This window comes from Choloepus didactylus, chromosome 16, assembly GCF_015220235.1.
Source record: "Choloepus didactylus isolate mChoDid1 chromosome 16, mChoDid1.pri, whole genome shotgun sequence".
In the NCBI taxonomy this organism is placed as follows: domain Eukaryota; kingdom Metazoa; phylum Chordata; class Mammalia; order Pilosa; family Megalonychidae; genus Choloepus; species Choloepus didactylus.
This window is the reverse complement of record NC_051322.1, coordinates 52904817-52919519: the sequence shown is the minus strand read 5'-3', so window position 1 is coordinate 52919519 and position 14703 is coordinate 52904817. Positions and strand designations below refer to the sequence as shown.

The 14703-nt window shown below is 40.7% G+C and overlaps 1 protein-coding gene and 1 long non-coding RNA gene across 2 annotated transcripts in view; one reads left to right on the top strand and one right to left on the bottom strand.

The window, feature by feature from the left end:
- The window catches only part of CHST9 (carbohydrate sulfotransferase 9), a 282453-nt gene extending 277651 nt beyond the window's left edge, over nt 1-4802 (bottom strand). Inside the window, exon 1 of the mRNA XM_037805589.1 lies at nt 4669-4802. The gene's annotated coding sequence lies outside the window, so the exon portion shown is untranslated. The remainder of the gene's footprint in view (nt 1-4668) is intronic.
- A 1200-nt stretch (nt 4803-6002) lies between these two features.
- The window catches only part of LOC119511574, a 37449-nt gene continuing 28748 nt past the window's right edge, over nt 6003-14703 (top strand). Inside the window, exon 1 of the long non-coding RNA XR_005212208.1 lies at nt 6003-6105. This is a non-coding gene — a long non-coding RNA (uncharacterized LOC119511574). The remainder of the gene's footprint in view (nt 6106-14703) is intronic.

Sequence of the window (14703 nt, the reverse complement as noted above, 5' to 3'; positions counted from 1 at the left end):
GAATATAAAGAAACTTGCCTCCTAATTGTCCTTATCCCTAGGGTCTTATACCACAGCGAAGAAAACTTCTTCCTCCGTCTGGAAAAAACTGCAGCTCCTGCCCTTCTGCAAAAGCGAGAGCCCATCACCGCCCTCACAATTGCCTCCCTCCTAGGTCTTGCCGGCACTGGCACCGGAATCGCTGCACTAGCCAGTCAAGGCTCCGCCCTAACTCACCTCAGGGCGGCTGTTGACGAAGACATTCATCACTTACAAAACGCTATTTACCATCTAAAAAATTCTGTCAATTCCCTCTCTGAGGTAGTACTCCAAAACCGCCGAGGTCTTGACCTTCTCCTCCTCAAAGAAGAAGGCCTCTGCGCCGCCCTAGGAGAAGAGTGCTGTGTATATGCCAATTCCACAGGTCTCGTCGAGGACAGCCTGAAAAGAGTCCGAGAGGGACTAGAAAAGCGTAAAAAAGATCGTGAAGCCACCAGTTATTGGTCCAGTTTTTTCACTCCCATCCTCCCATACATCCTTCCTTTTCTTGGCCCCTTATTAATAATTATTCTAGCTCTCATCTTAGGACCCTGCCTCATCCGCAAAATTGTCCAGCTTGTAAGGAAACAAACGGATGCCATTTTTTCCTCGTTCGTGCAAATCCAGTATCAGCGACTCGCCACCTCTGACGCCCCCCACTCCAAGATAACAGCCAACCCTCCACGACCTCAACGCCACCGGTCGACTCGCCAACCGCGAGGCCCTTCTCAATCACCTGAACATCGTTCTCGCCTCGAGTTCCAGCTTCTCTGAACCCCTGAACTTTAAACCCCTCACCTTCGCCCAGCCCGCTGCAGCGAAGCCATTGTCAAGCGCCCGAACACCACACCAACACTGAGCTCCAGCCTCGCTGAGCCACCGTCAACCCCTTTTTCCCTTCCCTGACCTCCCCCTTCCCTCACCCTTAGCGGGCCTCTCCGATAAAGCCTCTTCCTCTAATTAGAAAAGAAAGGGGAATTGCGGGTGACTGAGCTTGTACCTCGGCTTACCAGGCCTGGGCCAGGGGACCTGATATCACCCCCTGGGGAGGGTAGTAGGTACGGGCGTTAGTGCCCTCTGCAGCCCCCCCGAGCCTGGGAAGCGAGGTCAAGGCGGCTCCCTTTTCCTCACCCAAAATGCCACTGGCAGGGGAGGCTTGCCGGAGGGAACCGCCTTTCTCCCAACCGCCCTTTCCTCACTTCCTTATCTTGCCCGCACACTCCCCTGTGCCAAGGCAACTCCTGCCACCGCCAGCGCGCATGCACCGTGGCCAGAACAACTCCCGCCCGCTGCAACGGCTCCTGCGTCCTCTCAGAACCAATCCTAGCCCCTCTCCCTTCAGTATTGCCATTTAAGGCTACTTCACCTCTTTTCCAGCCCTGCCCTTCTTACCAGCCTATATAACCTGTAATCACCCCTGAATAAATCTCTTTGGCGCATACTCCTACTGGATGAAGAGTGTTTAGTCCTTATCGCCGCCCTCCACACCTTGTACGCCTCCCGCCGAGGACCTGGCCAAGTCCTCCGCCTCGCCCTCGCCTCCGGGAAAGAGCCCCCGCCGCCGGTACCCTTTAAGCAGCCCCGAGAGCTGAGGGCTCAGCTACCGGCCGCCACTCCCCCCAGAAGCAGTAACCGCGACCGCAATACATGGTGAAACTGTTTTCCCTCAATAATTCATATTCAGTATACAGAAAAATAAGATGCAACACATTCTTATGAAATAGCCAAAAGTCGAAATTAGACCTTATTTTCCAAGGCAACTTTACTTTCAACCTTCTCTATAGCTTGGGTTCATTGTTTTCAATGATATCCAGGCAGTAGGTTAGGAAAATCTTAAGGCTTTCCAGGCAAGAAGATACCATTGGAGTGGAGTAACCAGTCGTAAGTCCCACCTTTCCTCAGTTCTTCATATTCTCTTAGTGTGTATCACTTATTTGCAAAGTCTAAGCAAGATTGCCAATATCTTTTTCCTCAAAAAATACGAAAGTTCTTGGGACACTGTGCCAAGATTTGAATAAAAAAGGTTTCCTTACCATTCTGGCTGCTCTGAAGGAATAACATATATATTATGCTTCTTAATTTTGAGTTCAAGTTATAGCAAATTCTGTTAGATAGGAAATCAGTTTTTCGGCCTGGGAAATGTGGAGGGAACTCAAAATCCCAAATCTTGCTTTAATGATGACATAAACAAAACGAAGGGTATGAATCTATATTCATTACATATGAACTCCAAATTCTCAAATGCAAATATAAAGAATACTACATAGATGGGCATTTTATTCATATCCTATATTTATGTGGGAAACAAGGTATATTTCTTAGAAATATCTAAGATGAGGTTTGGAATATTAAGTAAGAGTCCCCCATTGAATAGGTTCTTCCTGGGAAGATGTGGCATTCTTCTGGAAACCAGAGGAACTTTTTGAAGTCATGGGGCTGCTCAATACACTACTTCCAATCACCAAATGCTACCCTTGTGTGCAGGAGGAGAGGGAAAATAAGTCACCAGGGAGACCCGCAGCTGTACTAATTCTCAGCTTCTCTCTGGTAACAAAAAGATGGGTGGGTTGGTAGGGCTGGGGAAGAAATCCGATTTCACTCCAATTCTCTTATTGGCCGGTAGTCCATACGAGCCTTGGCCAAAAGCTTTAAAACTTTTTTTATTTCTTCTTTTATTGAATTTTTTGTTTTTTTTTTTAAAGAAGATCCTAGTGTAATAAGCCAAACACAACAGTTGCTGAACCTGGGTCAATATCAGATACCATAACAGCTTTGAGGATGTTCATGGAAATGTATGAAATGGGTATGTATGTTTTGAAACCCATGAAAATAAAACACTGTGCTTTACGTGAGCGGGAGAGAACAGATGGTTGGTAATGATTTAAAACATTTATGTTTTTGGACTGTCACCAAGCCTCTGTATTAAAAAATATGGTGTTTAGCCATTACACACCAACATCTATCTGCAAGGTGCTCATTTTCTGAAGGATGTGACTGTAATGAAGGAGATAAAAACCAAACGAGGCAAGAAGAATATTCTCATTATCTCAAGGCATCAGAATGTGTGCTATTTCTTATTGACTATATTCAATCAAAATGTTTTCTATGAAGTGAGAGGATTTTAATTTTTCCTCAATAACTAGTCAACTATGAGTGCCCGAGTACTATATTCTTGTTGAACACATCAGATACAATTGCAATTTTGTTCTGTATATTTTATTCACTTTGACTGAAGCCCTTAAAAATCCTTTGAGCACCAGTAAAATCTGGCGTTTCAGGGCACTCTTGTCCATGCAATACATTAACATTCTCCTTTTCTTCAATTTTGTTCACAGGCATATGGTGGTGTGATTATGTGCCTGAATTGGCAGGTACCCGGCCACTGAAACTGTAAGACAGATATTAAATATGATCACAACATATTTTGTTGTGTATGTGTGAATCTAAAAGAATCCCTTTTCCTTTAAACCCAGTGGCATAGTATAGAAAAATTTTTGTAGCGATAGATTGATGCAATGTTTGGGGTTAAAGTGAAAATAAAAAATAAGTGAAAAAAATAACATTGGTAAATGATCTTAATTACTATAAAATCTGCTAAAGGGGCACCCTATTAAATATACGCAGGGTTTTGATTTGGATCTGATAACATAATGGGGGGGGTTGTCACAAAAGCACACACTCATATTATTTACTTGCCATTCCTTTCAAAGCCATGGGAACTCTTCAGGAACAGTTTGCTTGTGGGAGGGAGTTAGGGTGGACCCGCAGGGAGGGAAGGGAGGAGGAGCAGCTGCAGACTTAGGTCCTGTGAACTTAGTCGGAACGAACTCCTGACAGGCATCAAACCGAACGCCTTTAAGCCTTCTAACAGAAGCATGCTGATAGGCAGGATGTGCAGAAGAGGGGCAGAAGAGGGAGCGGGGAACCGCTGGAAAGTGTCAGCAGCAGCAACAAAGCAACCACACAGCTCCTTCTCTCCCCAACCCAGCCCCGTCCCCTTCCCCCTGTCACTCTCCCCATCCCTCGGCTCAGGGCCAGGATCATACCTGGCTTGTCAGCCCTAACTTCCCTTCCACATCCCCCGCAGCCTTGGCAAGAGCCTTAGCAAGGTCTTGGAGTTTGGGACTGATGCAAAGTCGGCACCGAAGCAGAGATGCTCATCTCTCTGTTACACCTGCCGGAGGACAGGATAAACCGGCATCGGAAACTCAAGACTGCTCCTGCTGGTGTCCTCTCCCTAACCTCCGGACGCCCCGAGTGGAGCTGGCGCCCGGAATCCCGGAGTCCAGCGTGCGCCGCGTGGGCCCGGGAACCCAGCACAGGGAGCTAACAAGTTCTAGCAGCCGTCCTCTTCTTCCACCCCTTCAGGCTTTCGCATCCCCTTCGTCTCTCGCCCCCAGCTCCAAGCCCACGTCCAATAAAGTGAAGGGCAGCGGGTTGAAATATGGGGGAGGGGTGCGTGGAGAGAAGGGGTAGAAAGGAAAAGAACGATGCCTCCCACATCCCACAGAGGTTGAGCACCTGGAAAGGTGAGCACGCACTTCCCCGCCCACCACACCCCGCGCCTCCCGTGGGTGCCACGCGGCGCCCGGTAATCTCGGCTTCTCCAGCATCCGCCCTCGCCGCCCCTGCCAGCCCCAGCGCGGTTACCTGGCGAGCGGCGCGCGGCGCGCGGAGGGGAGCCCGGGCGCCTCCAGGTACTGCTTTCCAGGAGCGGGGCTGCGGCAGGAAACTTGCCGGCGCTCCTAGGCAAACTCTCGGAGAGACCGGAGCGCGGGGCCGCGGAGTTGGGGCAGCTCGAAGCGGGGCGCTCGCCCTCGCGGGTCGGGCCAGGCTGGGCTGCGGCGCCTCCTCCGCGCCCGCCCGCCGGCCCCTCCACCTCGCAGCTCCGCCCCGTCTTTCATCCTCCTCGCCGCCCGCGCTCCCGCCTGGCCGCCTCTGCCTTTGTCATTCTCTCTTCCCCTCTTTTTTTTTTTTTTTCTCTTACTTTCCGGCCTTACCGAGGCTGGCCAGTCGCTTCCCTTCCCAGCCCCGGGTCTGTCCCGTTGCTCAAGTGCCACCCCATACCCTGTCCAGGAAGCAGTTATCTTTACTGTCCGTCTCCTAACTCACCTTCTCCTCTGCGCTGCCTTTCGGATTCCTTTCCCAGATTTTCTAGAAACACAGTCCAGAAGAACGGATCAATAGATTAATAGGTTATCACAAACAATGACTCCAAAGTCTTCTGTCTGCTTTACAGACAGGAATTGTCGTTACTTTCTTTGCAAATATTGATTATAATAGTTCAGTAAACCGCGTGTTCTACATATAGGATATGTGGGCAGGTGAGTTCGGTCGCAAGTTTGGGTGCAGACGGCAAGGGCTTCCTAAAAATGAGCAAAGCGCCCATTTACATTGTTGGAGACCTAGTAGATCTCTTAGGCCACGAATTTCAAAATCAAATAGGCTGAAACTGGAGTTTCTAACGAGCTTTACAAAGACCAGCACCACTAGGATATAGTTTCTTTTAATCATTAAGATGATTCTTTTAATTATTCATTGAGATTTTAAAATTAATCCCAAACATTATGCTAGCAACAATTTGACCAAACTAGGGCAAATGAGACTAAGCGAACCCTTGATTGCTTATTTTGCATTCAGGCAGTTTCCATGAATTAACAAAGAAAAACGTGACTTTTTTTGTTTTTGTAGTATTAAGTGATTTAACCTACCTAGCTGTTACCTTAAAATCTATATATTTTTTCAAACTGAAATGTTATCAGTCTTCTGCATTTTCAGCAGAGCCTTTGGAATAACACCTACTAGTGGCTTTGGAATAACACAGTCCAGAAGTAGTGAGTTTTGATTGAGTGAAGAAATACTAATATAGTATTTGTTTGCCCAATTTCTGGTTTCTTTTAAACAGAGCCTGATTTTTTTTTCTGTCTTAAGACTTTTATTTTTAACTTTCATGTTCACTCAGAGAGCATCTCTCCTCCCTGCAGGGAAGAGCCTCATACACCCCCAGAACAGACTGTTTTCCCGAGCTGGACTTTTGAAGAAACAAGTTAGTGCTTCCTGAAGCTGTGTTTAACTGGCACATGCCTGGTAGGTAATTGATGAGTGCTCTTTGAATGAGTTAACCAATTTAACTTAGTCACTTTTGTTTTTTCCCCATGTGTGGCCTTCTGTGTTCTATGAACTCTTTGGAATTGTGACTGTTCATTATTCCAGAGCAGGGAAGAAATACAGATCAGTGTCAGAATAACTGTACCCTACTTCTTAGCTGCTGCGGCCATACAAATTTGTGGCCTGCACTTGTTCATTTGTAAAATAAGGGAATGGAACAATATCATTATAACAGTATTATTTCTAAAATATAAAAATTTTGGTACCTAATGGGGGAAACATGGTCAGATAAACTTCTGATTGATTTTGCTTGATTGATGAGCTGCTGGGCATTGCCAGTCCACTGTGGTATTTTCTAGCCTTTGAAACACTTTATCGTAGCAAATCAAGCACTGTGAACTGTCCTCTGTTCCTAACCTTCCATCCAAAACCATTTAAAATGCTTTTAATGACTAAGGAAATTGAATTTTGTTAATATCCATGGTTGATGCATAAAGGATCAAAGAAATACCTAAAAATGCACACCAAACTTTAATATAAGATGCATCTTTTCAGGGCATCTGGTTGTATATCATTAAGTGAAAATACCACCTTTTAATTTTGTAGTTAAATTCATTTAATTTTTATTTAGTAAATTATTTCTAAAACATTGATTCACAGCATGTTTCTAAACTCTGCAGTCCATTAATTTTGTTAGGTCTTTGAATTTCTTAAAATGTTTAACTATTGACTGCTTCTGTGCAAGTATGAAACTTATGGATAAATGATCCTTTAGGGTGTGGGTCAGCAACAATTGGGGTCATAAAAGAAATTTCTGCACCAAATCTCAAGCTATGTTCGATGGTAATGTACCATCCTTTGTGGAAAGTTTCATCATTCTTAGGTTAATTTGTGAAACACACAGTGCAGATACCATTGGAATAAGCATAAGAAAGGCAGCAAAATTTACTCTAAAATGTAACTAAATGTGTGAAGAATGAGGCCACAGAGCTGCTCAGATGAGATGAAAGGTGTGTGTAGAGAGTACAGGAGTAGAGAGTTAGGAAAAGACAGGGTAAAAATATTTTCCTGGTATCCTTATACGTACAAAATAAAGCTACTTCAAAAAGTGAGTGTAGCACCATTATGGTTTGTTCTTGCTATTTTCAAGGTTGTGCCTTTCTTAAACTATGCAGGTCTGAATGCAATGATTACTTGGTTTAATGAACAGCTAAAATTATAATTCAGCAGCAAGGTATTAAACACAATGTGTAAGGCCATGTGGGGAATGCAAATGCCTCTAAACCATCTAATTTATGCTTTCAACTATTTCGTTGAGGGAAAGCAGAGATATGCTTACCTGGAAAGAGAGACTTTTACATGAGTCCCTAGAGAATAGTTCTGTAGTTAGTTTCCCCTTAACTTACCTTGCTCTAATTCTGTAGGACAGGGATAAAACAAGAAAAAAATATTGGAAGCTAATTTATGCTGATTCATGATCAAAAGAATTTAAGTATCCCACTGAACCAGAAAGAGAGAATGGCAGAAATCCTGAAATAGATGATAAAATCCACCTTAGCTAAATATTACTGAGGGAAAAAATAAAAAGAAACAACTCTTAAGGAAAAAGATTTAAAAAGGTTTTTAAGAAGCTTAAGTTAGTGAAGTGAAATTGAAAGAGTATTGGAGAAATGGGTTTGGGCACATGAGATTGGGCAAGTCTTCTCTCTCTGGGCTCAGGTACAACATCTATGGTGCATGAGGTCAAGTGGATCAGACAGGCCCTGAGAACCCAACTATGAAACCTACATGGCGTGTGATCGTGACCACTTATTTTGATCCAGCTGTGCAGATGATTATTCAGCTTCATTTCTTGATCAATCTGCTTAATGATCACCTAAGTGAATACTAGTCAGGAAGAAAAAAAGGCTAATACGGAATTCTCTTCAGTGGAAGAAATTCAAAACAAAAACGAGTTCACAATTAGGAATATAAGAGTAATTATTAGAATCTACTGGATGCAGAGTGTGGTATTGAACAGAGTAGAACCCCTCTCTGAAATATAATGGAAAAAAGTATCTTAACATCAAGAATGAATGGGGCAAACATGAAAATATTAAAACTTTCCAGAGTAAGAGAAGTCCAGAAACATGATGAATTTACCTCCTTCTCTCCCAAGCTAGGTTGGCCAAAATTATTGTGTGATGGAGAAATAAATGAAAAAGGTTTGACTCTGTAACCTCTGTTCTTAGCACTGTTTTAGGGCAAGAATACATTATTTTCTTAAAAATTAAGAAAAACATCAATGACCATATATACATATATGTATGAGTATGTATACATATATAACTAAAACACAAATTAAGTATTATGAAGAATATTGTATTAAGTATTAAGGCAAATGTTGGAAAAAATAGAAATGCAAAGGGAAAAGTACATTACTGGGGAAAGTATAGAATTATTGATAAATGAGGACAGGTTATGATCCCTAACAAAGGGAAACCTTTAAATTATATGAACAAATAACATCGGTCAAACAGAAAAACTAAAAGATAATTGTAGGTAAAATGACACAAGATGTGCTGTTACTATGTATCTGCTGTTTGAAACAAGCAATGATTCAAGGTCAAATAATTACAATAGTCAGCACCTAATAGTCTTGGTAAATAGAGCTGGTCAATAAATATATATTGATTGGTTGATTGAATGAGAACTGCTTGCAGTTATTTTAGGAAAATCAAAGTCGTTTGGGAACTTTTGCCTGTAATTTCTTAAATTAAGCAAGTATGAATTTATTCTTAAAAATTAAGAATTTATTTAAAAAAATAATGAAACAATTTTTCCAAATTGTCCACTTTGTCCTAAGCAATGAAATTTTATAAAATGTTTGTAAGATTGTGTTTATATACAGCAAAACCTTAATTGTAGCTAGATAAAATGTGAAAATATGAATGTGCCTCTATACCAAAAAATTATATTGTACATCTTCAATGTTTTCTGATAGATGATTAGAACAGGGAAAAGCCTATGTGATTAGTTTACAATAAAATGCAATACCTCCTTCTAAACCAATATTTGGACACACATTTTTATCCTCCAAAATGGGTTTAGTCTTTTATGTGGGTGGTCAGAGATATTGGTAAATGACTGCAAGACCTTACGTCAAAATAAAAAATAATTTGCAATGGTATGAATTGACGAGAGGCCTTTTATACTGTGAGTTTCAGTTGGATAAGGGATGAGATCATGATACAGCCTTCCTGATCAAATATTTTACTAATTAATAATTCAGCAAGCATGGCCTGTCTAGTCAGTGTGGGCACTATGTGCTGGTGCTTTGGATATAAAAATGAGTAAGGCATGGTGCCCTTTAATAATATGGTAACTAATGAATTCAAATCACATATCATTAAATATAGAAGTGTGATACTGGAGAAAAGAAAGATTTGCTGGAGTAAAAGAAAAGGAAAAATCCAAATACTTTTGTTATTTCTATTCAATGATATGTGTGTATGTGTGTGCGTGCGTGTTTTTGTGTGTGTGTGTGAATGAAATGGAAAGACAAAGCAAGGAAGCTGGTAGAAGATTTGATGAAACCAAGAGAGTATGTCAATGATGCATCCTAAGATAAAATATAGCATTTAAGGGCAGGGAGCAATTCTACATCCACCCTTCCCATGCAATGAAATAGTTCCCTGTTCAGCTTTGAAAGTACTTGTGATACATGCTTCGCCTCACCAAATCTAATATCATTTCAGCCCAGAGAGACGTAGAACATGGTGACTGTCTTCATCGTTTTAAGGAAGGGATTCTGCGGACTGTTCATCCAAAGTGTGCTGTGGTTAAAAGGAGGATATACATATTTTTTAATTAATATGGACAGTGATTTTTGAAAACTAATGTATAAGTTGAAAAAATTAGTGTAAAATTGAAGAAATCTTAAACTTGGTAGCCTCATACATACTATTACATATAGTATGTAATATTGGCAATCTATTACAAATATTATATATGAAGGTCTGTATTTAAATAGAACTGAAAACAGCCAATTCAACTTACTATCATTAAAATTATTTATTTATTTGGTTAATTATATCTGAATCTATGTCAACAGACTTATTCTAAGCACTACTTGAATATGTAGTCTACTTTAAGGTCTTTTTCTGGAATAAAATAGGAAATTGAGAACTTGTCTCATAATGTTTAAAAAAGAGGAGAAGAAAGAAATTAATTTCTATTAGATATTTACCTTCCAGCTTTTGTATTGTGAGCAGTAATGACACTGGAACTTTAAATTTGAAAGACTGTCGTATTTTAGGGGGAAAAGAGGCTAAATTGGGCTTATAATTATGCTAAGTTAAGAGTAAACAAATTCTGGATATGATCTCTTGCTAAAGTCCATCCTTAAACATGTTTCTGTTAAATTCCAAGAAGGAATGTGTCTTTATTTAACCACCTCAAAAAACTGTCATGTTTAAGTTCATGAGGCATCATGCATTCAAGCATTTATGAATTAATTTTAGAATATTAAAGTCTTAATGATATATCGCTATTAATTTAGGACCTTTCACCAGTTTCTTCTCTCTCTTCTTCTCTTGTTTCATGTTATATATACAAGCCACTGTGCTGAGCACTTTAATTCTTAATTTCAAAATACCAATATTATTTTTTAAAACTCCCCAGGCACAAGGTAAGCCTGTAATCTAGTTATATATTGATTGAATGTAATTTTTAGATGTTGGGTCATATTTTATAAGCATTCACAACATCAGAGATGATACATCTTTCATGCTTTCTTTTTCATTTCATTGGAAGAACCATTTAATGAATCGGCAGATGGATGTTCAATTTGCATTATCAGACACATTTGACTGCACTTCATGGAGTACTAAATCACTTATACATTATGCAAATGTCCTGAAACTATAGAACTACTGTTATTTATTTTTTTAACTACTACTAAAAGTAATGGAGCAAAATATACTGTATGTTCTCTTTTGAACACTGCTGATACCTCTGGGTTACATGTACAAATATCTTCCCCAGCACAGGAGTTTGCCTAGGTTTGTTGTCAAGCTGACTGTAGACTTTAAAAGGAGAGAGAAGTGAAATGTGTTTCAGCATGACCATAAAGCCAAAAAGAAAGCAACCTTTTACATAAGGAACATAGGAACAAATACACCCCAATTTAAGGACTTCATTTTACACATGGTAAATACCAAGAATTAAAGCATAAAAATGGAATGTTCAACAGGCACTCCATAGTCATAGCCGTGAATAAGCTTTTAAATCAGCCTTCAGATTAAATACAATAAAGTGGTATTACTTTAAAGAAATATCATAGATGGCTATATAAATGGCTGTAACTTATAGAATGAAACAGAGCAGCAGTGAAGAAACACATCAAGTTAGGGAGGAAAAGGAAAACCTAGTGTTTATTATTCCTTCCTATTTTTAAAATTGCTTATCTAGAAAGCATGTCTGTTAATGCAAGGAACTAGCAAATATCTATAAGTACCACCACCTACTTTAGGATCTTGTTGCTTTACAGATTAAACATAGCCTCTGTTAAACATTTGTTTTTAAAATTAAATTGCATTTGCATAAGAAAATTTATTTCCTAAAACTGTCTTTTTCCATCCATATGCTTCTTGTCTGTGAGAAAATAGAGAACTAAATAGCATGTGAAATAATAATTTATGAATTTTATCCCCCACTGTATAAATATAGGGAATAATTGGGAAAACAACTTAATGAAAATAGAACTGCAACACCAACCAAATGAGAAATGCATAGACTTAGTGTTATTATGTCCAATTAACAGACAAAATTATTGAAGCTAGGAAAAATTTTAGGGAGATTTTTACTAGTTGCTCTGCTCAGTTCTGAGGCACATAATTTAAGAAAATGATGGAAAACAGAGAAATAATTTGGAGGCAAACTACAGGGGTCATATGAAGGGCCCACCCTAGGACTTGTCATACCATAGAGGTTCAGTGATTTATTTATCAACAAAATTAAATTAAACAGGAGAGGTTTGTGGGAAGATGGCAGAAATAGGAAGTTCCAGGGATCAGCTCTTCTACCAAACAACTATTGAACTGGCAAGAACTGTCTGAATCAACTATTTGGAAATTTGAGAAGGAGGAAGAGGCTGGTAAATTGCAATAAGTATCAGTGAGTTTCGCCCTCCCTGCAGCAGCTACCACCCCTTACCCCAGCCTTGTGGTGGGCAGCAGGAGGGTCTCCAGCTCGGGCTCCTGGCACAGCTTGCTAGTGCCAGGGTGGGTCATATAGAGACTTAGTCTTCCAAGTTCCAGGGGTGAGTGGTCTGATCACAGATCACTACTTTTGATCAGCTACTTCAGATCTCTTGGGACTGGCTCTGAGGGTGACCATTGCTCCAAGCCCCCATGGGCAAAGGCTGCAGAGGAATCTGAAAGACAATAACCTTCTGCAAAACTAGGGAAAGGGCTGCATTAACTGGAAAAGTAATCAAGAAAACAGCTTCAAAAGCCATAATAGAAGAGGTTCTGGGTGCATCCTCACAGTTGCGTGAGACACTTTTATAAAATCTCACATTTATAGATATCTCCTGTTGGTTCTGTTACCCTAGTGAACCCTGACTAATACAGTGATGAAAGAATCTTTCGTTTGGGTAAAGTGGTCTGTAGATGGAAGATTTCTCCAGGTCTCTTTCAATTTTTATCATTAGTATTTCCCCTAAAACTGTGGAGATCTTTGGACTTTGACACCTTGAAACAACAGTAATCTCAGGAACCTGCTTGGTTTTATTATTTGTTAAGAATCATTCCTAGCTGGAGCTGCACACCCACAAACTGGATGCCATGAACTATACACTCTGATGACAGGGAACAGCAGGGCCTTAGCTCATCACCCAACAAATGCTGGCTGTATCTCCTGGTATGTGGAATTCTTTTTCACTATTTTACTGTTGTTGTTTTAGTTGTGTTATAAATTTGTGGGCTGTCCAAAACTAGAGGCAACATAATTCAGAAGAGAAAACACATCCTAGAGTTATGTAAGAAATTTGTTGCCTTAAGATTGCAAGAGATATGACAGGAGGTAAGTAAAAAAACCTGAAAATTAAAAGGGAAGATATTTAAAATGTATTTGTGCAGATTGAACCTCAGCAAGCCCTGCTCAACCTTGAACCTCAAAATTGTCATGTAATCTGGACTTTCAGAACCTCAGAGTATACCCTCCCTTTAAACTACCTTACTATTGAACATTCTGTTTTGGTTTCCTAGACTGCTTAAAGCAAATACCATGAAAAGGGTTGGATTAAACAATGGGAATTTATTTGCTCACAATTTTGAGGCCAGGAGAATGTCCAAATCAAGGCATCATTGGGTATCATCAAGGTGAAGCTTTCTTCCTGAAGACCAGCATCCTAGGGCTGGCTGCCGGCAACCCTGGGGCAATCCTGGCTCTTCTGCCACATGACAAGGCACATGGCGGTGCCTGGTGGTCTCTCCCTTCTCTTCCAGGTTTCGTGGATTTTGGCTTCTTGCTTCCATGGTTTTCTCTCTCACTTCCTGTATTCATTCTGTTTATAAAGGACTCCAATAATAGGATTAAGTCCCATGCTGAATGAGGTGGGTCACATCTGAACTGAAGTAGCACAATCAAAAGATCCTACTTGCCATGGGTTCATACCCACAGGAATGGGCAAGATTTAAGAACATGCTTTTCTGGGGTACATACACCTTCAAACCACCACACATCCCTAGTTTTTTCTTTTCTTCTAATTTAAAGAAAGTTTGCAATATTTAGCAGTCTCCTTTTATCCATAAAGTAAGGGCATAACAGTGGGTTTCAAAGAAGGTGACTTTGGAAGGGATGGAATTGCATTACCATGTGGAGTCTAGATCAAGAACGATAACATTAGAAACATGGTAGAAAAGAAGTGTGTATGGCAAAATAATGTTCACCATTGATGATCTAATTATCTTCATTTCAGTGAAATTCACTGATTACAAGACTCATTCCCATCTGGTTTTAGGATATGCTTCTCTTTGTTTAATCAGAATATTGCCCACACACCATTCACTGTCTTGATGCATTAAGAAAGTTTGTTTTGCCAACTCCTGAAATATTAGATCATTGTGATAGATATTTGCTATTTTCACCTCAGTAACCTAATTTCACCCCTCCCTACCCTGACCTGTTCACATTTTACTTTATGGATTGTGTGTATTGTATCTTCAGACCAGTGTGGACTGCATCTACAGATTGCCTTGCCTTCTTGCTTACACTTGGGCTCTGCCAAAAGAATCATGAGAGGGAGGTCAGAAAGCCAGAGCAGAGAGAGAAGATACTGATTCCCTTGGTTCCTTCTCTCCCAGATTCCCTAGGGTGGCTCTCAGTGAGTCCACTCTCAATAGCAAGCTAACCACTTTGGACTCCAAATCATTCCCTCCCCTCTCCCCTCCAGGCCTAAGGGTGGTAACTCCCCACCCTCCCTGCCTTGCTAGTCCTGGGCTTCTACACTATTCCTGGCTGATTTCCTTAAAACTTGCCCACATCTTTTCAAACAGTCCATTTATTAAGCTTTCCTCAATTTACCCAGTTTCA